The 25,897-nt window shown below is 42.7% G+C and overlaps 1 long non-coding RNA gene across 2 annotated transcripts in view; it reads left to right on the top strand.

The window, feature by feature from the left end:
- The window catches only part of LOC147574910 (uncharacterized), a 53,403-nt gene that overhangs the window by 8,670 nt on the left and 18,836 nt on the right, over positions 1-25,897 (top strand). The window lies entirely within an intron of this gene.

Below are 25,897 nucleotides of genomic sequence, written 5' to 3'. Positions count from 1 at the left end.
GGGGTTCCCTATGTTTTGTGGCTTCTTGCTCCCCAAGTTCAGTTCTTCTTGCTCCCCAAGTTCAGCTCTTTGTGTTGCATACCTGCTGAATTCTGTGGTTCAGGTTGTACAGATTGTTGTGTTAATCTTCCAATCAGTTTTCTAGGTGTGTAGGATGGTTTAGTGTTTGTCTGGCTGTATTTCATGGACACAAGACACACAAAAAGCTTCCGTGCTGTTCCACCATCTTGGCTCCTCTCTATGTGTACAATATATAATATATAATATACAATATTAATATATAACATTAAGATAGTATATATTATATATTGTACACATGTGTATTTACATATAATTATATTAATTATATACATATATATTATACATATATAATTTTTTACTGTAATGAAGTAAAATAGGGTGCTGGATAAAAGGTTTTCAAGCAGAAAAAATTACATTAAGATAGAATAGAAATATGAGTCAGGAGGGGAGAAAAAAGGAGAAATGAAGAAGTGTTAAAAAGAAGCTGTGGGGGTGCCTGGGTGGCTCAGTTGGTTGAGTGTTGGACTCCTGATTTCGGCTCAGGTCATAATCTCACAGTTGGTGAAATCAAACCCGGTATGGCTCTGTGCTGTCATCACAGAGCCTGCTTGGAATTCTGTCTGCCTCTCTCTCTCCCTTACTCCCTCTTGTGTGCTCACTTGCTCTCTCTCTCTCTCAAAATAATAAACATTAAAAAAGAAGAAGAAGAAAAAGAAGCTGTGTATTTTTATTTGTGTAACTTTTTAGTGGATGATGGTGGGTATCAAATCACTCAGTATTTCCAGTCCAGTGGAAGTGGATGTTTAAAGGAGTGATGTTACAGCTTTATTCTAAAATGTACATAATAATCCAGCTTTTTAAAGAAATATTTATAATAATCCAAAAATTACATCCTTTGACCATTCAAAATTAGGAGAAAATTTAGATGTCTACTTTTTCAAAATTATTTTGAGTATACATATTTTAAAGAGTTTGGATATTACTGAATTAAGGAGAATAATTATGCCACAAGGCAAAACAGTTCAGTACAAGGAGGCAGGGCTCTGAGTTGCGAGGCCTGAAGGAAGTGGCTGATCCTCTGCCGGCCTATTTCCTCGTATGAATAAGAAAGAGGTCGGATTACGATTGTGCCGCTCCCTGTTTCATGAGTCACTTAACTGGGTGGGTCTGGCCATTTGGGATGTAACGTCTCTACCAGTAATTACACCATTAGCAGCAATAATAAAATCCACTATGATTTTTTTGAGCAGATAATGTGCACTTACATACATCATCTCTAAACCAAATGTCTGCCCCTCTCACTCAGGGTAATATGTGCTATTCATTCTTCCATCAGTCACCAGTGCCTACCCTATGCCAGACCCTCTGTTCAGGGCAATGCCAGAGAAAGGAATAAAAGAGATGTGGCTTCTCTAGCTCACAGACAGAAGAGCCAGATTCAAATTCATAGACAACCAACTCTAATAAAGGGCCACACAAAAGTACGAAGTATCAGTGCACACAGCAATGCTGATTAGAGCTCAAAGAGGAGAACAATAATTTCTGACCAGGGGAATGAAATATTTTGTACTGGAGTTAGGCCTTGAGAAAAGAAAAAAAAAAAAAAAATCTGACAAGGGAAGAACATTCCCCAGACAGCAGGGCAAGGTATGTATGCAGAAGCACAGAGGCAAGAAAATACAAGTCTCTTCAGAGAAAGGCAGAACACGGGGTTGGGTAGAACACAGGGAACAGGGGGTGTGGCAAGAAAGGAAGAGCAGGTAAGTGGAGACTCACCTTGAAGGGCCTTGTGTGCCAGGCTAGAGTTGGGTGGGGTGCTGACCAGGAGAGGGAGATGAGCAGATGTGCATTTCAGAGAAAGACCAAGCAGCCACTCCACCAGCATAGGAGAATCCAGGCTTGGCAAAGCAGGGTAGGAACTGTGCTTCTGTGGTGGCAGAATGGATGCCTGGATGTCAGCACTACATGTGGCTAAGTCATCAGTGGGGACGGGGAAGCAAAGGCTTCAGTCCTTCATAGCAACGCTGCTTTCCTGACTAAGCCCAGGTTAGACGACCTCAAGCTAAAAAACATTCCTGTATCCCATCCAAGAGAAATTGGGAAGCCACACAAAATTAAGTTTTGGGCCATAGTCCTGCTAGAAAAGGAGATAGCTCTAAAAAAAACCTATTAAAATACCTTAGAAATTTGATTTTGAAAACTACTTTGGGAATTTATTAAATTTCCTAATTTTGATCATGAAACTGGTTATGTAAAAGAATGTCCCTGTTCTTGGAAAAGCAGAGAGAGAGATAGAGAATGACGATGATGATGATGATGGTGATGATGATGATAGGGCAAAATGTGGAATTAGTGAATCTGGGTAAAAGGTGTGTGGGAGTTCCTTGTTCTGTTCTATTCTTGCAACTTTCCAATAAGTTTGCAATTGTATCAAAATACAAAGTAAGCAAACAATATCAGGAATATATTTCTTTAATTCTGTTTATTCCTTAGCCTCTTAGCACCTACCACAGGATCTTAACATTACCTTAAACAATGGTTTATCTCTTAAGCTTCCATTCTCTGCAGACACTGTTCTGGGGGTTGTATTTACGTTATTTCTAACCCTGCAGAGCAGATATTCCTATTCCCATTTTATAGATGAGGAAACTGAGGCTCAAGAAATTTAATTATCTGGTAAGAAGCAGAGCCAGGGATCCAAAGCCCAGGTTTTTCCTGCTGTAGTTGGGTTAATGTTTGCTGAATTGAATGAGAGAAGTTTGAATAATTAAAGATTAAGGTACACACAAATTTAAGAGACTTTATGAATTAATAAGAATGATGATGAACACCTTGACCAAAAGAGCACCCTCATCAATAGGCAAAGGCTAAATATGACACATTGGAATATTATGCAAACAGTTTTTCAAAAGAATTAGGTAAGTATACTGCCACTGGGGTTTCCAGGTAAAAGGAACATAGTAGGGACATATTTGTATTTAAAATATTATCCACTATTTATCTAAAATTCAATATTCACAGGGCATAATATTTATTTTTAATTGCTATGTCTGGCAACCCTAAATGCCATGGAAGAATGTCTGCTTTTTCGGTAAAAAAAATAATAATAAGGTACTTATATATATAAATAGCACAGCCCCATTTTTGTTTGGGAATGTGCATAAGTGGGGCGCCCGGGTGGTTCAGTCAGTTAAGTGTCCGACTTTGGCTCAGGTCATGATCTTACGGTTCATAGGTTTGAGCCCTGCCTCGTGCTCTGTGCTGACAGCTCAGAGCCTGGAGCCTGCTTCAGATTGTGTCTCTCTGGTTCTCTGGCTCTCTGTCCCTACTCCACTCATGCTCGCTCTCTCTCTCAAAAATAAATAAACATTAAAATTTTTTTTTAGTATTTAACATTTTTTAAAAAACCATGTAAGTATAAGAAAATGTCTGGAAAGGATATTCGTTGCAGTGTTAACATTCTCTCTAGAAAATGGAATTAGAGTATAGAGAGAAGACTCTTAGTTTTTACTTTACTACTATATTGCATGTATTTTTTTTTAAGCATTTATTCCTGAGAGACAGGGACAGAGCATGAACAAGGGAGGGGCAGAGAGAGAGGGAGACAGAATCGGAAGCAGGCTCCAGGCTCTGAGGTGTCAGCACAGAGTCCAACGCGGGGCTCAAACTCACAGTGAGATCATGACCTGAGCCCAAGTCAGCTGCTCAACCAACTGAGCCACCCAGGAGCCCCTATTGTGTGTATTTTTAGTTGAAATATTTATTGAGACAATTATAGATTCACATGCAGTAGTAGTGAGAGAGAATGCAGAAAGATCCTTTGTATGCTTTGCTCTGTTTCCCTCTAAATAAGAAAACAAAAAAACAAAACCTCTTTTTTTATTTTTCTATATTACTACTCACACTAAATACCCTGACACCAGCAGAATGTCTACAATTCAAATATATTCTGACACTACCTACCTGGAGTTAGCATTAGACAACACAGATTAAGAGCTCAGTTCCACAGACTCCCACCCACTTCAGATGCCAGTCTGGAGTCCGGGCCTCCTGTACTTCAGACCAACCAGGTATAAATCAGGAGTTTCCATGCCCCCCTCCTCAGGTTTGATAATTTGCTAGAGCAGCTCACAGAACTCAGGAAAACAGTTTACTTACTACATTACTGGTTTATTCTAAAAGGATACAACTGAAGAGATGCCTAGGGGAAGGTATGTGGGAGGGGGCTCAGCTCGTCCAGGCCCTCTCCAGGCACATCACCCTCCCAGCACCTCCAGGCGTTATGCTCCCGGAAGCTCTCAGAATGCTTCACTTAGGGTTTTCTATGGGGGCTTCACTGTGTAGGTATGATTGATTAAATCATGAGTCGCTCAAGTCCCAGCCTCCAGGTTGGAGGATGGGGCTGAAATTCCCAATTCTCTAATCACAAGGTTGGTTCCTCTGGCAAAAACCAGCCCCTGCATCCTTAGGGGCTTTCCAGGAGACTCCAGCCATTAGTCATCTCATTAACATAGAAAAATACCTTTACCTCTTCAGAGATTCCAAGGGTTTTAGGAACTGTGTGCCAGGGAAGGGGGAGGGGAGTAGGCAGACAGCAAATGTATATTTCTTATTATGCCATATCCCCAATGGTCACATTTTGCAAAACAAATTCATCCAAAGTGTCACAAGTATCAATAGTGCATTCCTTTTTATTGCTGAGTAGCCTTCCATGGTATGCGCACACATGTGCATGCATGCGTGTGTGAGTGTGTACACCCATGTTGAAGGACATCTGGTATGATTCCAGTTTGGAGCTATTACAAATAAAGCTGTTATGAACATTTATGTGAGGGTTATTGCATGCATTTTTAAACTAATTTTTAGATCTAAAAATAATAGCCTATGTAAAAATGTTAAAACATCAACATGACAAAGACAAATAAACTGAAAAGCAAGCAATAAACTGGGAAATATTTTCAATTTAAGCTTAGCCAAAATAAACTGGTAGTTGAGATTGCCTCTGGGGGACACTGATTGTCTAGAGGAAAGGGGAGAAAAAGATTTTTTCACCACTTTGGCTTTGTCCTGATAAAGTTCATTGGTGTGTCAGGACCCACAAAATGAAGGACGCCCCAGTGGCCAGGCCCACGTCACAGATCTAAGCCTAAATCAGCCTGCACTTACAAGAACACCTGTCATGGAAACCTGATACCTTTTAGGGACCTGTTAGCCTTAGAAGGAAACCCCCAGCCTCCTAGCCAGTCATGCCCTGTTTCAGTATTGCTGCTTCTAATGCTCTGTAAAACTCACTCTTGCCCCAAATCCATGGGAAGAGTGCTTCACTGCTTGTGAGGCACCATACTCCCCCAATATATGGATTGTTTTCCTTTGCACAAAGGACATCAAGCTCGTTACTAAATTGTTTTAGTTTTGTCATTTGACAGTACCTTTTGAATTTTATACCAATGGTCAGTTCCAAAAGGTTTGTTGTCCTCGTGTGAATCCACAAACTCCGATTTTCCCTACTAGTCTTCTGGGGGTTTAGTGACTGCTGTGAGCACCCTGAAAATGGCATCTTATGAGTCTATGAAGCCTGAGCTGTAATTCTCAGGAGAATGCACACTCACCTCAGTGATCATACGGCCTTAGACACACCTTTCCAATACACCACTTAACACCAAGGCTGATGCTTGGCCGCTCAAATGTTGCTCCCCTTGAGAGACTCTGTAAGACACAGGCCAGAGACCATGTCTGTGTGCCTGCTCCCAGCCTGGCACCCAGCAGGAGCTCAATAAACTTTCTTTTAGAAATGTAAGGTGTGTGTGTGTGTGTGTGTGTGTGTGTGTGTGTGTGTGAAAGCTCAGCTTACTTTTGAGTTTGAATTCCCATTCTGCTAAGGAAGCAGAGATGTAATCTCAGGCTTTTGGAGCCCACCCCACAATTTCTCTTCCGCTTCATTAGGATGATGGAGATGAGCATCTGACCATTGGTCATCAGCCCATGCCAGTGATTGTCACTATGTCTCTCATTCCTGACAGCAAAGAACCTTCCAGTCTGGAAGCTCTCTTCCCTTCTGTGCCATCTAAGAGTGTGGGAATCAGGCTCCTCCTTTTTTGGAGTGAAAGAATCCCCAAGCTTGAACTTTGCCCCTTGAGGCTCTGTCTGGAAGGCAGGGCTTGTCCCTCCATACACCACCACGGTTTCTATCTTCATTACTTCCTCTCTGTCTTTTCTTTCTCCCAGCTGCAGGGAAACCTCTTCTTTGTTTGAGGGTAGGGTTTGGAAAGCCCTGCTCTCTCTCATAGAGATTCTGTCTATTTTTGGAGTCTACTCTATTTATGGAAAGGCATATATTTCTGGACAGCAAAGCAAGAAAGACTCCTTTGATTTTTTTTTTTTTTAATTTCTATTACATCCCTTACCTAGGGACATAGACAACAAAAAAGGAGGAGGTGGATAGGGGAATAACTTGAGAGGAGGGTGTAAAACACATGGAGAAAGGAATACTGTTAAACATCTCAAAAAATATATATTCCAGCACACATAACAACTCACTACATTTTTAATGACATGTGAGTGAATGAGCATTCACCCCTGCCAAGGAAAAAAGTTATCCTGCATTGTCTCTCAGCTCCAACCTGGCTGCCATACTGTGTGTGCCTGAGAGCCATGACCATCAGAAGATGCCAGCTGGAGGGTCATCTATGGTAACTGAGCCCACAGATCACCCTTCTTGGGTACCAATAAATCTTGAAATAGCTTTCACTGCCAGTTCAGAAGTTATCCATACCAGCCAGGATTCCCAGAATCCCAGAAGCTGGGTTGGAAGAGGAAAAGCCCAACCTGTTCACCCTGAGGAGTGTTTCCAACTTAATGTGAGCCAGCAGGTCCAAGATCAGAAAGTTTTAGGCCAGAATATTGGGAACAGATGGACAGCTGATCAAGCACCTTTGGACCTGACTGTTCCACCTCTGTTGTACACTGAGTCCCCTTGCCTCCTGTGACAGCTGTTGGAGATCCTATCTTGCCATGAATTCCTCACAGCAAAGCATTCTTGGCTCTGGCTCCCCATAGCAGGGCCAGCAGAGGACTCTGTGTAGAACTGAACTGAGGAACAAACAGGAGGGCTTGAAATGGTCATGTCCACAGTAAGAAGGCTCACTGGCAGTTCTCTCAAACCCCCAACCCCATGGCCAAGATATCACGTTGTCCTTGAGAACGGCATGGAGAGCCCTTGGGGGATCCCAGTGAGTTCACACAACTCCAACCCCCAAGACTGGGAGGGGTCTGCAGCAGGCCTAGAGCCTTCCAAATAAGGGTCTGGATTCCAAGGCTCTCCACTGAGCAAACATGTACCAAGCACTTGCTGTATGTGGAGACAGAGATAAAAGTGATGCCACTCACTCATTAACCCACCTAACAAATAGTTATTGAGGTCCTGTAAGTCCCTGCTCTAGGAGGAGAGTCAGAGAACAAATACATCAACATAGAAGTGATTTCATTTCAGAACATGACCCTTGCTGCCTAAGAAAACTAAGCAGGGACAGGGGATGGAAAGTGAAGTGGAGGGAGAGTCGCTATTTTAGATAAGTTGGTCTGAGAAGGCCCCTCTGAGGAGATGACAGGAGACCAAAGGTCTGCAGGATGAAAAATAGCCATGAGAAATAGGAACAAAACAAAACAAAACATTCCACAGGGAGCAACAGAGACAGGTTCTGAGCAGGACCAAACTTGGCATGTTCAGAGAAGGCCTGTGTGGCCAGCACAGAGGGAACAAGAGCAGAAGGCCAGCAGTTAGGGGGAGAGGTGGGAGCAACCAGATGGCGTAGTGCCCTGCAGCCCGTGGAAGCACTTCAGATTTCATTCCAGGTGTGAGGGAAGGTCAAGATGAACCGAGAAGTGACATGACCTGATTTACATTTTTAAAAGACCAGAAGGCAGCTGTGTGGAGAATTGACTGGAAGGGAGAAGAGCTTAAGTGGTGAGACCCAACAAGAAAGCAGTTGCTGTCCTAGTAGATGATGGCGGCTTGGGTATGGGTGGCAGCGATGAATGGTGAAAAGTTGTTGAGATCTTGGACACATTCTGGAGGCAGGCCCCATGGGACTTGCTGATGGAGCAGATCTTGGGGAGTGAGGAGAGGAGAGGAGTCAAGGATGACTCAGGGGTTTTGAGCTGAGCATCTGGGTGAGTGGTGATGCCATCAACTAAGCAGCAGGTAGTATGTTGGAGTAGGGTGGGAGGGGGTCTAGAATCAAGAATTAATTTTGCAGGGCTCCTGGGTGGCTCAGTTGGTTAAGCATCCGACTTTGGCTCAGGTCATGATCTCGTGGTCTGTGAGCCCAAGCCACACATCCAGCTCTGTGCTGACAGCTCAGAGCCTGAAGCCTGCCTTGGATTCTGTGTCTCCCTCTCTTTCTCTGCCCTCCCCTGCTCATGCTCTGTCTCTATCAAAAATAAACATTAAAAAAAATAAGAATTAACTCTGCAATGGCAAGTAGGCAATTAGATATGTGGTTCTGGAGCTCTGGGATAGGTTGGGACTAGAGAGAGACCGGGGAGTGATCTGAGCAGAGATGGCATTTAAGCTCCAGGACTAGATGAGATGAATATGAAGAGAGTAGGGATGGAGAAGAGGTTTGTGAATTGAATGCCTGAACATGCCACCAAGATGTGGTCAGGAAGAGGAGTGGCTGAGAAGGTACAAAGGTCAACCAAGTGGCGATGGGAAGCCTGGAAAGGAAGTGCTTCAAGGAGGGTGTCAGAAGCAGTTCAGGCACAATCAGACCTGTAAATACCAAGAACAAACTGATGGTGGCCTGCGTGGAGGGAGGTGGGGGATGGGCAAAAAGGGTGAAGGGCAGTGAGAGATATGGGCTGCCACTTGTGAAATGAAAAAGTCACAGAATGGGGCGCCTGGGTGGCGCAGTCGGTTAAGCGTCCGACTTCAGCCAGGTCACGATCTCGCGGTCCGTGAGTTCGAGCCCCGCGTCGGGCTCTGGGCTGATGGCTCGGAGCCTGGAGCCTGTTTCCGATTCTGTGTCTCCCTCTCTCTCTGCTCCTCCCCCGTTCACGCTCTGTCTCTCTCTGTCCCAAAAATAAATAAAAACGTTGAAAAAAAATTAAAAAAAAAAAAAAGTCACAGAATAAAAGGCACGGCATAGGGAATATAATCAATGATACTGTAATTGTGTTGTATGGCCAGAGATGATAGCTACTCTTGTGGGGAACATAGCATAATGTATAAACTTGTCAGACCACTAGGGGCACCTGGGTGGCTCAGTCTGACTTCGGCTCAGGTCATGATCTCACGGTCCTAGAGTTCAAGCCCCACATCAGGCTCTGTGCTGTCAGTTCAGAGCCTGAAGCCTGCTTCAGATTCTGTGCTTCCTCTCACTCTGCCCCTCCCCCACTCACTCTCTGTCAAAAAATGAATAAACATTAAAAAAAAAATTTTTTTAACTTGTCAGATCACATGTTGTACACCCAAAACTAATGGGACATTGTGTGTAAATTATATTCAAATTAAAAACGGTTTTCTTTAAAGCTCCTAGTGGATGAAAAGTACGATGAGAACTGAGAATTAACCACAGGCTAGGAAAGGTGGAAACCACAGTAACTTCTCAGTGAAACGCCAGGGTGCTTGCCTCACTGAAGTGGGCTGAGGAGAAGATGAGAGGTGAGGAAGTGAATGAAGAGAATCCCTGTGGGAAACAGCCAGCACCCTCAGCTGGGATTTGCGGGGGATTCGTCGCTGAAGGTACTATTGACTAAAGTAGGTGGAGAAGCACCAAAGGGGAAGCTGAGACTCCCAGGGAACAGAATAGCGGGAAGTTGTCGAAACCCTGAGGTCTGAGGGGCAAGAGGAGCAAACTGTATTAACTGAAGCTGGGTGAGAAGCTACGGAGGAGGACCACCTGGAGCGGAAGCCGTAGTTGTTGAGGGTAGTAGCCATTCAGAAACACTGCAAAGTAGGGAAGAAGTGCAAAGAATAAATTGGGCTGAACTCGGTTGGAAGCCATTGGAAGGCAGTGGCTCAGGCAGCCTGGTGATAGAAGCCACAGAAGCCAGTTTCCCAGAGCAAAGATGGATGGAGAATGGATTGGGAGGTGGAGGGGAGCAGGACAAACAAACAGCAAACAAATAAAATCAGCACAGCTGTAAGCTGGGCACGGGGTAGGGGACAGCAAGCAGAGCGAGGATAGACCAGAAGGGAAGGCAGCAAGGCACAGAAATGGTTAGGAGGACGAATGTAGACCTCAAATCTCAGCCTCACTGCTGTTTTGCTATGGACACCATGATTTAATATTCTTGGGTATCATGAGAATTAAATGAGATCACAGATATAAGTTTCTTGGACTCAATAAATTGTAGCTATTATTATAAAAACACAGCCTTCGGTTATTTTAAAAGCAGTTTTTAAGCGTCATGCTTAAGAACTGTGGTAATTTGATAAAGTTTCAGTGAAGAAGACAAGTCCAGCCTTTTGGCACCTTACACCAAAAGTGTTTCTCTTGCTTCACCGCTCCGACCTGTGACTGTGTGCTGTTACCACCCGGTGGCAGCATACCCCAATCATGGATTCCATTGTTTAGCGGGACTTCATCGAAAAGACTACAGATAGAAAGACACAGGCATTCTAAGGACGTCCTGAGGAAATGTATAGCACCACCCATGAAGTACCCTTGCCGAGAAAATCCAGCCTGATTCTGATTAAGGTTCAGGCTCCAACTTAAAATTTACAGAAAATACAGGAAAGAGACTTACTAAAACAACTTCAGGAGGGCAGCAAGTGAGACTATGGAAATCTCTCACCTTAGCGTCTTAAAAAAAAAAAAAAAGCTGGAATAGGAATCTCCAGACTAATTGAGACCGAGGAGACAAATTAACATACCACAATAAAAAAGCATTGATGGGACAATCAGGGAAATATGAATGCTATCTGGATAGGGATGATATTAAAGAATCACTGTCGAATTTTTTTAGGGGGGGCAGTGTTAGTATTGCAGTTATATTTTTCAAAGACACAGGCATACCTTGTCTTACTGTGCTTTGCTGTATTGTGCCTTGCAGACACTGGGTTTTTTTTACAAAATGGACTTTTGTAGCAACCTTGGGCCAAACAAGTCTCTTGGCACCATTTTTCCAACAGCATTTGCTCACTTTGTGTCTCTGTGTCACATTTTGGTAATCGTCACAATATTTTGATCTTTTTCATTATTTCATCTTTCATTATTATTATATTGTGTTTGTTCTGGTGATCTGTGATCAGTGATTGTGATTCGCTGAAAGCTCAGGTAATGGTTAGCAATTTTCAGCAATATTTCCTTTTTTTAATAGTTTTTTTTAAGTTTATTTATTTATTTTGTGAGAGAGAGATACAGTGCACACGCACAAGCAAGGAAGGGACAAGGGGAGAGAGAATCCCAAGCAGGCTCTGCGCTGTCAGCACGGAGCCTGACACAAGGCCCGAACCCATGAAACCATGAGATCATGACCTGAGCTAAAACCAAGAGCCAGACATTGAACCAATGGAGTCACCAGGTGCCCCACCAATATTTCCTGATTAAAGTATGTACATTGTTGTGGTTTTTTTTAGTCACAATGTTATTGCACGCTTAATAGACTATAGTATAGGGTAAACATGACTTTTATAGGCACTGGGAAACCAAAAAATTCATTTGACTCACTTTTTGTGAGATTTGCTTTATTGCAGTGATGTGGAACTGAATCTTCAATATCTCCAAGGTATGACTGTATCTCTTTCTAAAGAGATACATACTGAAATATACGTGTGGTGACAGGAATCTGGGACTTATTTCAAAATAACTGGGGTGGGGATAAATGAAGAGAAGGCAGAAACAAAACTGGCCAGGAATTAACTACTGTTGAAGTTGAATAATAGTGCTCAGAAGTACGTTATACCCTTGTGTTATGGACTGTATGTTTGTGACTCTCTAAAATTCTTGGGGTACCTGGGTGGCTCAGTCGGTTGAATGTCTGACTTTGGCTCAGGTCATGGTCTCAGGGTTCGTGGGTTCGAGCCCAGCGTCAGGCACTGTGCTGACAGCTCAGAGCCTGGAGCCTGCTTCAGATTCAGTGTCTCCCTCTCTATCTTCCCCTCCCCCACTTGTGCTCTGTCTCTCTCTCTCTCAGAAATAAATATTTTAAAATTTTAAAAATAAAATTCTTATGCTAAAACCCTAACTCCTAGCACCATAGTATTAGGAGGTGGGACCTTTGGGAGTTAATTAGGTTCAGAGGAAATCATGAGGGTAGAGCCCCCATGATGCGATTTGTGCCCTTATATGCACAGGAAGAGATATCACAGCTTCTTCTCTCTGCCATGGGAAGATGCAGCAAAAAGAGCAGTCTGCAAGCCAATAAGAGGGTTCTCACCAGATCTAGACCATTCTGGCATCCCGGTCTCAGACTTCCCAGCCTCCAGAATCGTGAGGATTCAATCTCTGTTGTTTAAGCCCCCCAGACTAAGGTCTTTTATGATAGCAACACATATGTATGCTATTTGTGGTCAGCAGACCTGAGTGTCACAGGGAATCCTTTTAGAAATGCAGAGTCTCAGGCCACCACTGCAAATTTACTCAGTCAGAATTTGCAGTTTAACAGGCTCCCCAGGTGAATCATAGAAACACTAAAGCTTGAGAAGCACCGAATTATATGATTCTTTCTGCTTTGGGGTATGTTTGCAATTTCTGCTATAAAAACAAAGAAATTATGAAAATAAAATTGATATGTATAGGAATATTACATCAAAGATACTCATTAATCTCACAGTCCATGCATTCAAGCCCCATGTCAGGCTCTGTGCTGACAACTCAGAGCCTGGAGCCTGCTTCAGATTCCGTATCTCCCTCTCTCTCTGCCCTTCCCCTTGCTCACACTTGGTCTCTCTCAAAATAAAGACCTAAAAAAAAAGTTTTTCTTTTTTTTTAATTTTTTTTAATTTTTACATTTATTTATTTTTTGAGAGACATAGAGAGACAGAGCACAAGTTGGGGAAGGGCAGAGAGAGGAGACACAGAATCTGAAGCAGGCTCCAGACTCTGAGCTGTCAGCACAAAGCCCGACATGGGGCTCGAACTCACAAACCACGAGATCATGACCTGAGCCAAAGTCGGATGCTTAACCGACTGAGCCACCCAGGCGCCCCCAAAAAAAGGTTTTCAAGATGCTCATTAAACACGGGTTGGGGTGAGTTGGATGCTGCCCAGATAACAAATATTCCTATTTTTTTTTTAACGTTTATTTTTGAGACAGAGAGACAGAGCATGAACAGGGGAGGGGCAGAAAGAGAGGGAGACACAGAATCCGAAACAGGCTCCAGGCTCTGAGCTGTCAGCACAGAGCCCGACACGGGGCTTGAACTCACAGACCGTGAGATCATGACCTGAGCCGAAGTCGGAAGCTTAACTGACCGAGCCACCCAGGCACCCCAAATATTCCTATTTTTTAATCAATAATAATGATAGCATAATTGCCGTGTGTTATAATTAAAAGCATAGTACATATCAACATATTTAATCTTTGCAAAAAGCCGCTACAGTAACCATTGTTACAGTGATTTCAGGGATGAATAAACCAGACTTCAGAGAGGCCAAATGACTCATTAAAGATCCCAGAGCTCCTAAGCGGAAAACCCAGAACTGTTTTGATTGAACTGGCTAGTGGTTTATCAATTTTGTTAATTCTTTCAAAAAAATTTTTTTAATGTTTTATTTATTTTTGAGGCAGGGAGAGACAGAGCATGAAAAGGGGAGGGTCAGAGAGAGAGCGACACAAAATCTGAAACAGGCTCCAGGCTCTGAGCTGTCAGCACGCACAGAGCCTGACGCGGGCTCAAACTCACGAACCGCGAGATCATGACCTGAGCCGAACTCGGCGGCTTAACCGACTGAGCCACCCAGGTGCCCCTGTTAATTCTTTCAAAGAACCAGCTTCTGCTTCCACTGATCTGCTCTACTGTTTTTTGTTTTTTGTTTTTGCTTTTTGGTTTAGATAGCATTAATTTCTGCTGTAATCTTTGTTATTTCCTGTCTTCTGCTGGTTTGGGGTTTTATTTGCTATTCTTTTCCCAGCTCTTTAAGGTGTAAGGTTAGGTTGTGTATCTGAGACCTTTCTTCCTTCTTTGGAAGGCCTGGATTGCTATATACTTCCCTCTTATCACTGCCTTTGCTGTGTCCCAGAGATTTTGGACTGTGGTGTTATCATTTTCATTGGCTTCCATGTACTTTTTAATTTCCTCTTTAACTTCTTGGTTAGCCCATTCATTCTTTAGTAGGATGTTCTTTAGTCTCCAAGTATTTGTTACCTTTCTAAATTTTTCTTGTGGTTGATTTCAAGTTTCATAGTGTTGTGGTCTGAAAATATGCATGGTATGATCTCGATCTTTTTGTACTTGAGGACTGATTTGTGTCCCAGTATGTGGTCTATTCTGGAGAACGTTCCATGTGAACTGGAGAAGAATGTATATTCCCCTGCTTTAGGATGAAATGTTCTGAATATATTGGTTTAGTCCATCTGGTCCAATGTGTCATTCAAAGCCATTGTTTCCTTATTGATTTTCTGATTAGATGATCTGTCCATTGGTGTAAGTGGGGTGTTGAAGTCCCCTACTATTATGGTATTAGTATCAATGAGTTTCTTTATGTTTGTGATTAATTGATTTATATATTTGGGTGCTGTCACATTTGGAGCATAAATGTTTACAATTGTTAGATCTTCTTGGTGGATAGACCCCTTAATTATGATATAATGCCCTTCTTCATCTCTTGTTACAGTCTTTATTTTAAAGTCTAGATTGTCTGATATAAGTATGGCTACTCTGGCTTTCTTTTGTTGACTTTTCTCCATCCACTCACTTTCATTCTGAAGGTGTCTTTAGGTCTAAAGTGGGTCTCTTGTAAATAGCATATAGATGGATCTTGTTTTCTTATCCATTCTGTTACCCTATGTCTTTTGATTGCAGCATTGAGTCCATTGACATTTAGAGTGAGTACTGAAAGATATGAATTTATTGCCATTATGTTACTTGTAGAGTTGGAGTTTGGTGGTGTTCTCTGGTCCTTTCTAATCTTTGTTGCTTTTGGTATTTATGTATGTATGTATGTATGTATGTATGTATGTATGTATGTATGTATTTTCATCTTTTCTCCCCTCAGAGAGTTCCCCTTAAAATTTCTTCTAGGGCTGGTTTAGTGGTCACAAACTCCTTTAATTTTTGTTTGTCTGGGAAACTTTTTATCTCTCCTTCTATTTTGAATGACAGCCTTGCCAGATAAAGAATTCTTGGCTGCATATTTTTCCAATTCGGTACATTGAATATATCCTGCCACTCCTTTCTGGCCTGCCAAGTTTCTGTGGACAGGTCTGCTGCAAACCTGATCTGTCTTCCTTTTAGTTTAAGGACTTTTTTCCCTTGCTGCTTTCATGATTCTCTCCTTGCCTGAGTATTTTGTGAATTTGACTATGATATGCCTTGTTGATGGTTGGTTTTTGTTGCATCCAATGGGGGTCCTCTGTGCTTCCTGGATTTTGATGTCTTTGTCTTCCCCCAGGTTAGGAAAGTTTCCTACTATGATTTGCTCACATAACCCTTCTACCCCTATTACTTTCTCTTCCTCCTCTGGGACCCCTAGGATTCTGATGTTGTTCCTTTTTGATGAGTCACTGATTTCTCTAATTCCTAAATTGTGCTTTTTTGCCTTAGTCTCCCTCTTTTTTTCTGCTTCATTATTCTCCATAAGTTTGTCCTCTATATCGTTGATTCTCTGCTCTGCCTCATCCATCCTAGCCGCCATGGCATCCATTGGAGATTGCAGCTCAGTTATAGCATGTTTTATTTCATTCTGACTAGGTTTTACTTCTTTTATCTCTGCAGAAAGGGATTCTAATCTATTTTTGACTCCAGCTAGTATTCTTATTATCATGATTCTAAATTCTGTTTCAGACTTCTTGCTTGTATCTGTGTTAGTTAAGTCCCTGGCTGTTGTTTCTTCCTGCTCTTTCTTTTGGGGTGAATTCCTTCGTTTCATAATTTTGAAGGGAGAAAAGGAACTAATGAGGAAAAAAAATTTTTTAATTAAAATTTTAAAAAATTAAAATTAAAAAATTAAAAACAACAAACACTCACAAAAAAAATCAGATAAATGATGCTAGGTGTGTTGGGTCTGGGTGTTGAAAGGGGCTTAATAGATTAGAGAAAAAAGGGGAAAGAAAAAGGAAATCATTTGACAATTTGAAAAAATACAATGAAATAGAATAAAATGAAATGACGGAAGTAAAATAGAATTTGAAAAAATTTACACAAAAGTAAAAAATATAGTAGAAAAAATTAAAGAAAAATATTTTTAATAAAAATTGAAAATAAAAATAAATTGTTTCTCTTTCTGTATTCAAGAAAAAGAAAAGAAACCAAAAAAAAGAGAAAAAAAAAGAAAATTGAATATATGGACCAGCAAACAGACTGAAATAGGATTGAAATTACTTCATTTTACCCTAGAAGTCAAACTATGAAGTGCTTTACAGTCCGTAAATTAAGCAGGCAGAGAGACTTGTGTTCCTGAAAAGTGAGGTTGACCCAGTTGGGTGGGGATTAGTGTAATGGCTTTGTTCTCCACTAGATGGCGCTACTTAACTTACTGGGGTGGATTGTTGTGGTGCTTGTAGGGGCACATGCGCATGTGTGGGAGCAGTGAAAATGGCGCCACCCCGCTACCCAGTCTCTAGTATCAGAACTCAGTTCTCCAGATCAGCAATCACGCACCCATCCTTTGTCTTCGACTTTCATCCACTCCCACTTTTACACTGTCCGTGACCAAGCCCCAGGCAGCACCTCCCTCCTGAGTTTTATCTCAGATGCGGCTGTGTTTCCCGACCCCTTATTTCTGAGGGACTGAGGCTTTGACCCATTCTTCCCCTCTGCGGGAGGGTCTCACCTAGCAATGGCCGGGTGCCAGCCACACCCAGGAACGTTTGCAGGACTGTGCTGCTGCCAATGCCCAGAGACTGTGGCCAGGTGCCAGTCCACCCCAGAAAAAGTTCACGCAATCGTGTGGCAGCAGTGTTTCAGGGATTATGGCAAATCACGACACGCATCTGGCACCCAGGCTTCACCCCCCCCAAGGACCTTGTTCCAGTACCAGCGAATGTGGTTGTTCTCCCGGGTCCACAGAGCCTCTGCCAGATGTCCTCCTAGCAGGGGAACCACCTCTCCCCTCGTGGACCAAAGACCCTGGACTTCACTCTACTCCTGGTGATTTGCCCTTCCCACCAGAGCACCACCAGTTATCGAGCTGCGGAGTTTCAGACTCTGCACCCCCCTGTTTATTCAATCTTAATGGAATTTAAACCCTCTCCTTTCTCCTTTCTCCCTTTTTAGTTCAGTCCCTGTGGCTGTTTCCACTTTTCCACTTTCTCTCCGGCTGCTTTGGTGGGGGGGGGGGGGGGGGGGAATGCTTTTCCCATATTCTCCCCGCCCCCTCCCATCTCTGTCCTTTCTCCACAAGCAAAAACAGCTCCCTGCCCTTCATAGCTTCTCTCTCCCCCAGTTTACCTCTCTGCCCCACGTACCTGCTGAGTTCTCTGGTTCAGGTTGTGCAGATTGTTGTGTTAATCCTCAAATCAGTTTTCTAGGTGTGCAGGATGATTTAGACACACACACAAAAAAAAACCCTTCCATGCTGTTCTGTATCTTGACTCAATCAGAAAACTCAGAACTATAATTGTGGACCTCTAACTCCAAAGCCCACCCTCTCACCACCTGTACACCATCATTGTAGGAATTAAAATGTGGCCCACACATCTGTGGTTTGTTTTGATATCATTCGGTTTGGGTTTGAGTCTTTTATAAGTCTATTAAAAAAAGGTTCTTCTGGTAACAAGGCTTGTTAGACCATGCTCACTTTGACTTCCCACTTTGAGCTCTACTGACATTCTGCTGGAAAAAATAATGCAGCTCTGGTTTTTAAATCTTACTTTATTCAGAAGAAAATGATATTAACCCTTAAAATTTATCTCATTCACAGGATCTTGAAACTTTAGTCCAAAAATGACTGAGTCATGAGAATGCAATTGGTGGTTCATGAATTTGTTTGTACATTGAAATCGCTTAGGGAACTTTTGACATTCCTGATGGCCAGGTCATATCAGAGACCAATTAAACTAGAATCTCTGAGGGAGGCACCCAGGCATGGGTTCCCTAGGCAATCTCAGTATGTGGTCTAGTTTGAGAACCAATGATCTAGGGGTACAGAGCAAGATTCTTACTTTACAGGACTAACTTTCCAACATGTGTATAAAAACTTTCATGTCAATTTTTTTTTAACATTTATTTATTATTGAGAGACAGAGAGAGACAGAGTATGAGCAGGGGAGGGGCAGAGAAAGAGGGAGATACAGAATCTGAAGCAGGTTCCAGGCTCTGAGCTGGCAGCACAGGGCCCGATACGGGGCTCGAACTCACAAACTGTGAGGTCATGACCTGAGCCGAAGTCAGACACTTAACTGACTAAGCCATCCAGGCGCCCCTCATGTCAAATTTCAACCACATATTCTGTGTCACCCCCAAAACTCTGGCAAGTAGCCTGCAAAGCAAGGACTGAGTAAACTTGGTAACAAGACAGGCTTCAATAGTGGAGCCATTTCAAATTACAATATACATGCAAACTGCAATTTAAAAGACCATGGGCTTCAGCGGGCTTCCAGGCCAAGATTGGATTCCATTACCATCACATCCATTCCAGCTGGAAGAACTGGATCTACAAAAGGAATTCTAGAGAAAGACCTGCCAAGCCTATTTATTCAGCCTTATGAAATTCTTTTGACCCCTCCCTTGGCTGTACTTTGTACCAGACCACCCAGGTGGATAACACATCTCATTGCAAGCCTGCCTGGAGACTGGAAACAAGCCACAGCCACATCAAGAGCACTAAAAGCTAAATATACTCCTGAGCCCCCTGCAAATAACAGGTACCATTTAGGACCATGATAGCCTGAAGGGGACCCCCTAAGTTTTCACTGCTCTGTGGTGGCTTCAGCCTGGGAAGAGAAGTGGCAACCATAACTAGGAGATTCCCACAGTGAAGTAATCTTGGAGAACTCTGTGGATATGCAGGATAAATGGTGCCAGGACTAACTGTGCGAACTGGGAAACCACAGAACAAATCCTGCTTATGGGATTCCTTGTAGTCTTTACCTTGCTTGCAATGATGGTTTGCTGCTGCCTACCAGAAATTTCTTCCTTCTCCCCCACCTCCCTTCTTCATCATACAGGGATGAACAGCAAGAAAGGCATCCCTAGAAAGATATGTTCATGGCCCCATGAATGCATAGATATGAATATGTGGATCTATCCTAAGAAGGAAGAATACAACGAGGAAAGCAGCCTCTCCATAATCAAACACTGCAAAATACCATGCAGGCAAATTCTCAATCATCAAAAATATCTGTAGCGTTTTACTCACCCACAAAATAATGAAATGCTTTTATAAACATTCTAAATATTTTATTGGACAAATAACCATGACTTCTTTCAAATAAATGTTATTACTCTTTCAAAAAGACTTTTGAGGGGCTCCTGGGTGGCTCAGTCAATTGAGTGTCCAACTTTTAACTTTGGTTCAGGTCATGATCTCACAGCTCGTGAGTTGGAGCCCTACATCTGTCTCTGTGCTGACAGCTCAGAACCCAGAGCCCCTTCGGATTCTGTCTCCCTCTCTTTCTACCCCTCCCTCACTCATGCTCTGTCTCTCTCTGTCTCCTTGAAAAATAATTATTTTTTTAATGTAAAAACCATTTCTAGTTCACAGTTTTGCATCATTAACAAAACAATCAGACTTCGTTTAGCCTATGGGAAGGATTTGGCTACTGGCCACAGTTTGCTGACCCTTACCCTAGATTATAACTTTGACATAACCTTTTCCAAATTGGAAATCTGGCTTTTGGTGGGATGGAACTTGGCAATTAGTTACAAATACATGGGATGTCTCCACATCAGCTTAAGACAAGAATAAAGATGATTCTTACATCTCTCCTGTTAACTGCTGTGTGAATGTGTCTAGAACTGTGAAGACTAAATCCTCATTTCAAACAGGATTATTATAAATGAGATGAGGCCTTGAGAAAATTACAAAGCCAAGGAAGAGAAGTAACTGATCATGGTCCATTTTCTGCAGTTTGATACTTGATACTGATAAATAAATTAAAATCTCTGGCTTCTCCAAACCACTTACCTATGTGAAAAAGAGGCTTAAAATTTTGTGTAAATTAGCTTGACAGCTTAGCAAAAATAGCATAGCAGATGCCCAGTGATGAATGAATGCTTTTCCTTTTAGATAAGTGATTCTCAACCTTGGCTGCATATTAGAATCATCTGGAAAGCTTTTAAAACTCTAAACGCCCAGACTGTGCACCTCTACCAGTTAAATCAGAACCTCTGGAGTATGAGAGCTCCCTAGGTGATTATAATGTGTATCCATGGTTGAGAATCACCACTATAATATAATATTCAGAATTTCTGCCCTTTGTTCGGGTGTCATGTCCAATGCCAAATGACACAATTCGAAACACTTGCATAATTCTGTGTAGCCTGACTCCTAAGTAGATTCAGATGCTTTGATTATAGACACCTGGCCTTGAACCTGTGTGCCAGGGCCCGGTGAATTCCAGGTGGGCTTCTGGATTCTGTGTCTATAACCCTGGCAACAAAGAATGCTGCAGGTACAAATCAATTTAAAAAATAGAAAAAAGACTTGAATAGGCACTTCGCAAAAGATAATATATGAACAAGATGAATAAGCACATGAAAGGTTCTCAGCATCTTTAGTCATCAGGGAAATACATATTAAAACCATAATGTGATACAATTTCACACCCACTGACAACTCCAAAAGACTGACGATACCAAATATTGGCAAGGATAGAGCAACTGGAACTCCCGTGCACTGCTGGTGAGAGCATGAAATGGCACAACTACTTGGAATAACCATCTAGCAGTTTCTTATAAAGTCAAATATTCACTTGGCTAATGACCCAGCAATTCCCCTCCTAGGAAATAAAAACCAATGTTCACTAGAAATGTTCAAGAATGTTCATAGTATCTTTATTCACAATAGTTAAAAACTGCAAACAACTCCAATTGTCCATCTACAAGGAAATGAAAACAGATTGTGTTGTATTCACACAATGGCATGCTACTCAGCAAGAAAAAGGAACAAATGACTGGCGCACGCAAAACACAGATGAATCTCAGAAACATTATGTTGAGGGAAAGAAGCATGACACAGAATGTATATGGCATGATTCCATTTATACGAGGTTCAAAGAGAGGCCAAACTAGGGGCGCCTGGCCAGCTCGGTCGGTAGAGCTTGTGACTCTTTTTCTTTCTCTCTCTCTTTCTTTCTTTCTTTCTTTCTTTCTTTCTTTCTTTCTTTCTTTCTTTCTTTATTTTTTTTTTTTGAAGTTTATTTACTTATTTTGAGAGAGAGAGAGAGAGAGCATGGAAGGGGGCAGAGAGAGAATCCCAAGCAGGCTCCTCACTGTCAGCATAGAGCATCAATGCGTGGCTCAAATCCACAAACCATGAAATCATGACCAGAGCTGAAACCAAGAGTTGGACGCTTAACCAACTGAGCCACCCAAGTGTGCAACTCTTGATCTTGGGGTTGTGAGTTTGAGCCCCGCATTGGGTGTACAGATTACTTAAAAATAAAAAAATCCTAAAAAAAATTCAAAGGGAGTCAAAACTAATCTCTGGTAATAGAAATCAGAGTAGTTGGGGCGCCTGGGTGACTCAGTCGGTTCAGCGTCCGACTTCAGCTTAGGTCATGATCTCGCGGTTTGTGAGTTCGAGCCCAAGGTTGGCTCTGTGCTGACAGCTCAGAGCCTGGAGCCTGCTTCGGATTCTGTGCCTCCCTCTCTCTCTGCCCCTTCCTCTCTGGTTCTCTCTCTCTCTCTCCCTCTCTCTCTCTCTCAAAAATAAATAAACATTAAAAAAGAAAAAAAAGAAATCAGAGTAGTTGTTTTCTGGGGGCAGGGAGGGGAGCTACACAAGGGTTGACTAGAAAGGGACAGGAGAATGAGGGAATTTTTTTGAGTGATAGAAATATTCTAATATTCTATTCACCTGGGTGGTTACCACTGTCAAAACTCAAAGAACTGTACACTTAAGGTCTATGCATCTTATTCTATGTAAATCATACTCCCATAAGTAAAGTATTTAAAAATTATATGAGAACGGGGCGCCTGGGTGGCTCAGTTGGTTAAGCGGCCGACTTCAGCTCAGGTCATGATCTCACGGTCCGTGAGTTTGAGCCCCGCGTCGGGCTCTGTGCTGACAGCTCAGAGCCTGGAGCCTGTTTCAGATTCTGTGTCCCCCTCTCTCTGACCCTCCCCCATTCATGCTCTGTCTCTCTCTGTCTCAAAAATAAATAAACGTTAAAAAAAAAAATTATATGAGAAGAAGAATGGAAGCCCTATGACCACACATAGTTGGTCCCTCTCTCCAGGAAACTTCTTGACTTTGGCAAGGTGAGAACCAATACAGGCTCTTAAGAGCCCTCTCACCACAGCTAGTGCCCCAGAGCTCTTTCCCCATTAGGGCAATGGCTCAGAGGTGGCAGAGTGAAGGGCATTTTGGAGAATATCAAGTAGTGCTGTTTGTAGTGCTGTGGTTCTACTGGAGTGTGGAGCATGTGAAGGAGAAGTTGGGAAACAGAAATGTCAAGGAAGCCCTTGAATGCCAGGTGGAAGAGCTTGATCTTTATCGTAGGCGGTGGAGTCTGCTAGAGGTTTTGAATAGACAATCCTTCTCAAATAAATGCCTTCTTCTTGAGGGTTTCCCCGATCCACCTGTGATGCTTAATGCCTCATGGAATCCAGAGGAATGCACAGAACCTGTTAGCCAAAGATCCTCCTCATGGATTCTTTCAAACTCAGAGCCTTGGCCCTCTGATGATGAGCGGAAGTATGAAGGCTGCTGTTTGCTTTGGATTCAGACTTGTTTTTTAGTCCTTTCCTAATCCCACAGACATGATTTCATGGACATTTTCCAGAATAGCTTACTTTCCAGATCTTGTTCTTCATCTTCAACTCACTCCTCACACTCTGCAATCTTATTTCTCATTCCACTATTCTTCTTAAACCACTCTCACATAGAAGATGAATTCTATTAATTAGAACTCTGTATTAGTTTAACTATTACTGTAGGACAAATTATCCTAAAACTTAGTTTGCATGAAAACAATGATAATCATATATTACCTTTCACATTTTTTATGGGTCAGGACATCAGAGAGGGCACCACAGGGCACCACCAGAATGGCTTGCCTCTCTGTTCTGTGATGTCTCAGTCTTAGCTGGAAGACTTGAAGACTGGAGGCTGGCATCATCTGAAGGCTCATTCACCCACATCTAGTGATAGATTCTGGCTCTCAGCTGAGACCTTAGCTGGGCTTGTGGGTTGCAGCTCCACATGGCTTCTCTAAGTGGATTAGGTTTCCTCACAAGATACTGGGTGGGTTACAAAGGCGAACGTTGGAAGAGAGACAGAAAGAGAGAGATGGAATCTGTACCTTTTTATGTCTTAGCCTCAGAAGTCACATAGCATCACTGTACCATCCTCCACTGGTCAGGGCAGTCACAAGCCCCACCCAGACTCAAGGGATGGGAACACAGACCCCACCTTGGTGGAAAGGATATCAGTCATTGCAAGAAAAGCACTGGTGCAGTGGGATAAATATATTGATGCAGCCATCACTGGAAAATACAATCATTTTCAATTTCATTTACAGAAACCCCAAGACTAACTGGCTTAAACTAAGAGGAAATTTATTGACTCACATATGAAAACTCCAGGCATAGGGGTGACCCCAAATAAGGCTTGAATAAATCTCAAGCTATGTCCTCAGACCCAGTTTCTCTTTTCTTCATCTCTGGGCTCAGCTTCTTCCATGCTAGCTTGAGTCTCAGACAGATTCTCCCTTCATGGTGGCAAGATGCTGCCACAGCTCCACCTACACACCATCTCTTGCTCAGTTACTGCAGGAAAAGAGAAATATGCTTCTATGACAGTTTACACGAACATCCTAGAAACTGAGTTTCTTTGGCTCTAATTGTCCTGACTTTGCTCTGGTGCCCATCCCTGAGCAATTTGCTGTCATCAAGAAAATGTACTGCATGAACTGCCATGGGCTTGAGTCACACAGCCACCTCTGGAACCAGAGGCAAGGTCAGCATCATCATAAGTCACAGGTCTTCTACAACAGAGATTAATTCAGCGATGAGAACAGAATTTACAGGGGACAAGGGACAGGAGGACAGGGGTTTATATTTCTCATAGCACAGAAAGTCTGGGATCACACAGCTACTGGTGTCATCCCATGCTTCCATGGTTTCAGACAGGTAGAGCTGTGGTTCTCTTGATCCTTCCACTTTTTCCAAAAGATGAATGGCTCCAGGGGTGCCTGGGTGGCTCAGTCTGTTGAGCGTCTGACTTCGGCTCAGGTCATGATCTCACGGCTCTGAGTTTGAGCCCCACATCGGGCTCTGTGCTGACGGCTTGGAGCCTGGAGCCTGCTTCGGATTCTGTGTCTCCCTCTCTCTCTGCCCCTAATCCATTCATATTCTGTCTCTGTCTCTCTCAAAAATAAATAAACATTAAAAATTTTTTTTAAAAAAAGATGGATGTTCCCGTTCTAGTTATCATGTCTGTCTAGATATCATGTCTCTTTGGTGCCATAGATCACATTGCCACTGCTCACCTTAAGGTGGTTGGGAAACTGAGTACAGGTGAGGCAGGCAAGGGAGAAGAGGGTTGGAAAGAGCATTAAGTTATCCAGCCCATAGTCTGTCAAATCAACCCCTGGACATAGAGGTGTGTTTGCTTCACCCAAATCACATGGCTGAAGAAAGAAGTGATGTCTCTTTCATAGAAAAATTGGAGCACACTTACCATAAGAAGGCTAATGAGATGCTGAATGGCAAACATGAGAACTGGCCACTGCCTCAATGACCTTTCTTTGAATTCTGCAAAAGTCTTTCCTTTCTGTGGGAAGTGCAGAAGAAACCCTGGTGACTTCTTACTAGTAATTGCCAAATTCTGTAGTAATTTAAGTAATTTTCTTATTGGATCTCTCTTTTGCATTGGATACTATTGATCATTCCTTTAAAAAAATTTTTTTTTAATGTTTATTTATTTTTGAAGGAGAGAGAGACAGAGTGTGAGCCGGGGTGGGGGTGGGGGGCAGAGAGAGAGGGAGACACGGAATCCGAAACAGGCTCCAGGCTCTGAGCTGTCAGCACAAAGCCCAACGCGGGGCTCTAACCCACAAACTGCGAGAGCATGACCAAAGCCGAAGTCGGACGCTCAACTGACTGAGCCACCCAGGTGCCCCGATCATTCCTTTATTTCTGCAACTCCTTACTTCTTTTTTTAAAAAAAGATTTTATTTTTAAGTCATCTCTACTCCCAACATGGGGCTGAAACTCACAACCCCAGATCAAGAGCCACATGCTCCACCAACTGAGCCAGTCTGGCACCCCTGTAACTCATTACTTCTTCATTAAAACGGTTTCCCTTGCTTCTGTGACACTGAGCTTTTTGGGTTGTCCTTGAACCTCTCTGACCATATGATCTGTGCATTTGAGAGTCCCTTCTTCATCCCCCTACTCCACACACATGAATCTGCCTGCAGCCAAACACTTTTCTCTTTCTGTCTACTCCCTTCTCTTTGTCATGTTTCTTAATCTGACTGCTCAGTTTAGGTATTTTCATTCTTATTTCTATAATAAAGAAATTTAAGATTGTTAATCTTCTTGTAAGGAGAGATTTGGCCCATTTGTATGAACTTTGTTATGTAGTGCTCTCCCTTTTGTAAA

Source organism: Puma concolor, chromosome D4, assembly GCF_028749965.1.
Source record: "Puma concolor isolate L17-30 chromosome D4, mPumCon1.1.hap2, whole genome shotgun sequence".
Classification (NCBI taxonomy): domain Eukaryota; kingdom Metazoa; phylum Chordata; class Mammalia; order Carnivora; family Felidae; genus Puma; species Puma concolor.
Note: the sequence above shows the minus strand (reverse complement) of the source record. Positions and strands in the feature narration are given on the sequence as shown.